Here is a 2,500-nt window from a genome sequence, read left to right on the forward strand (position 1 = left end):
CACTATATGTATGTATATATATATATATATATACACACGTATATGTATGTATATATATATACAGTATATATATACACGTATGTGTATATATTGTGGACTTGAACCCGGACACAGGCGGACGGACATCTTAAGTTCACCACACACCCTTTATTTACAACTAATTACAAGTCAATTTATGTGCACCACAAACCCCACTGCCTCTTGCACCGTTCCCCCAATGTCCAGGCCTCACAATGCCTCTCTCTCCTGGCCGCCTCCAGTCCTCTATCCAGCTCCGTCTGTTTTCCACCCGACTTCCACCATCGACTGAAGGGAGGCGGCCCCTTAAATAGGAACCCGGATGGGCTCCAGCTGCTTCCCGCCACGCCTCCGCAAGACACGCCCCAGTGTGGCGGAAGGACCGGCTGCGCACCCGGAAGCCGTCCGGGTTTCCCCAGTCGTCTTCCCCCCAGCACTTCCTGGTGTGGCGGAAGTGCTGGACTCCAGGGATATACAGGCACTGGGGCGCCGCCTGGCAGTGGCCACGGGTCCCTACAGGGCCAGGCTTCCAAGCCCTTTACCCGAGGCCCCCAACATAACCAGAGCGGGCGTCCCCTCGCGGTCTGGAGGAGGCACAAGCCCTCCTCCGGTCCTCCTGGGCATCCCGGCCGGATGCCACTATATATATATGTATATATATGTGTATATATATATATATATATATATATATATATATATATATATGTATATATATGTGTATATATATATATATATATATATATATATATATATGTGTATATATATATATGTATATATATATATATATATATATATATGTATGTATATATATGTATATATGTATATATATATGTATATATGTATATATGTATATATATATATATATATATATATATATATATATATATATATATATATATATATATACACTGCTCACAAAAATTAAAGGAACACTTTTTATTGGGCCTGGCATAAAATCAATTAAACCTGTCTGATAATTTTCTGGTTGGTTAACAAGCTGAGGCCATTGTTAATCACTTTCAGCTGTATTGGTGTTCATGGACTTAATGACAGGTGCACTAAAGTGGCAACAATTAGAAAACCCTCAAAACAGGACTGGTTTTACATGTGGAGGTCATTTCAAGTTTCTCCCTCTGGTTGGCTGGTTTTCCACTCGTGCTAGTTTTGGCTTGAGTAATTATCTCTACTGGCAGTATGAGGCGATTCCTTAACCCTACAGAAGTTGCACAGGTTGTCCAACTTCTCCAGGATGGCACATCCACACGTGCTGCAGCAAGAAGGTTTAATGTGTCTCCCAGCACAATCTCCAGAACATGGAGGAGATTTCAGGAAACTGGCTGTTATTCTCGGAGAGCTGGACAGGGCCGTAGAAGGTCCTCAACCCATCAGCAGGACCGATACCTGCTCCTTTGTGCAAGGCGGAACAGGCTGAGCACTGCTCGTGCCTACAGAATGACCTCCAGAGGGCCACTGGTGTGAATGTCTCTACCCAAACAATCAGGAACAGACTTCATGAAGATGGCCTGAGGGCCCGACGTCTTGTAGTGGGCCCTGTGCTCACTGCCCAGCACCGTGGAGCTCGACTGGCATTTGCTCAAGAACACCAGAATTGGCAAGTCCGCCACTGGCGCCCTGTACTTTTTACAGACGAGAGCAGGTTCACCCTGAGCAGCTGTGATAGACGTGAAAGAGTCTGGAGAAGACAAGGAGAACGATATGCTGCCTGCAATGTCGTTCAACATGACAGGTTTGGTGGTGGGTCAGTGATGGTCTGGGGAGGCATATCCATGGAGGGACGCACAGACATCTACTGCGTAGGAAATGGTGCTCTGACTGCCATAAGGTATCGAGATGAAATCCTTGAACCCATTGTCAGACCCTACGCTGGTGCAGTAGGTCCTGGTTTCCTCCTAATGCACGACAATGCCCGCCTCATGTGGCAAGAGTATGCAGGCAGTACCTGGAGGATGAAGGAATTGAAACAATTGAATGGCCTTCACGATCCCCTGACTTAAACCCAATAGAACATCTGTGGAACATTATGTTTCGGTCCATTAGGCGCCGCCAGGTTGCTCCTCAGACTGTACAACAGCTCAGGGATGCCCTCATACAGATCTGGGAGGAAATGCCACAAGACACCATCCGTCGTCTCATTAGGAGCATGCCCCGACGTTGTCAAGCATGCATACAAGCTCGTGGGGCCACACAAGATACTGAAAAGCATTTTGAGTAGCAGAAATTAAGTTTTTGAAAAATGGACTAACCTGCCACATCTTCATTTCACTCTGATTTTAGGGTGTCTACACAATTGAGCCCTCTGTAGGCAGAAAACTTTTATTTCCATTAAAAGACTTGGCATCCTTTTGTTCCTAAGACATTGCCCTGTCGTTATTTGTATAGATATCCAACTTCATATTGAGATCTGATGTAAATAATGTGTTTCTTTAAAGTGTTCCTTTAATTTTTGTGAGCAGTATATATG

General features: G+C 45.0%; 1 protein-coding gene across 11 annotated transcripts in view; it reads left to right on the top strand.

The window, feature by feature from the left end:
* Positions 1-2,500, top strand: part of LOC120525337 (syntaxin-binding protein 5) — a 637,028-nt gene that overhangs the window by 142,525 nt on the left and 492,003 nt on the right. The gene's annotated exons all lie outside the window — the stretch shown is intronic.

The sequence above is a fragment of the Polypterus senegalus genome, chromosome 3, assembly GCF_016835505.1.
Source record: "Polypterus senegalus isolate Bchr_013 chromosome 3, ASM1683550v1, whole genome shotgun sequence".
In the NCBI taxonomy this organism is placed as follows: Eukaryota; Metazoa; Chordata; class Cladistia; order Polypteriformes; family Polypteridae; genus Polypterus; species Polypterus senegalus.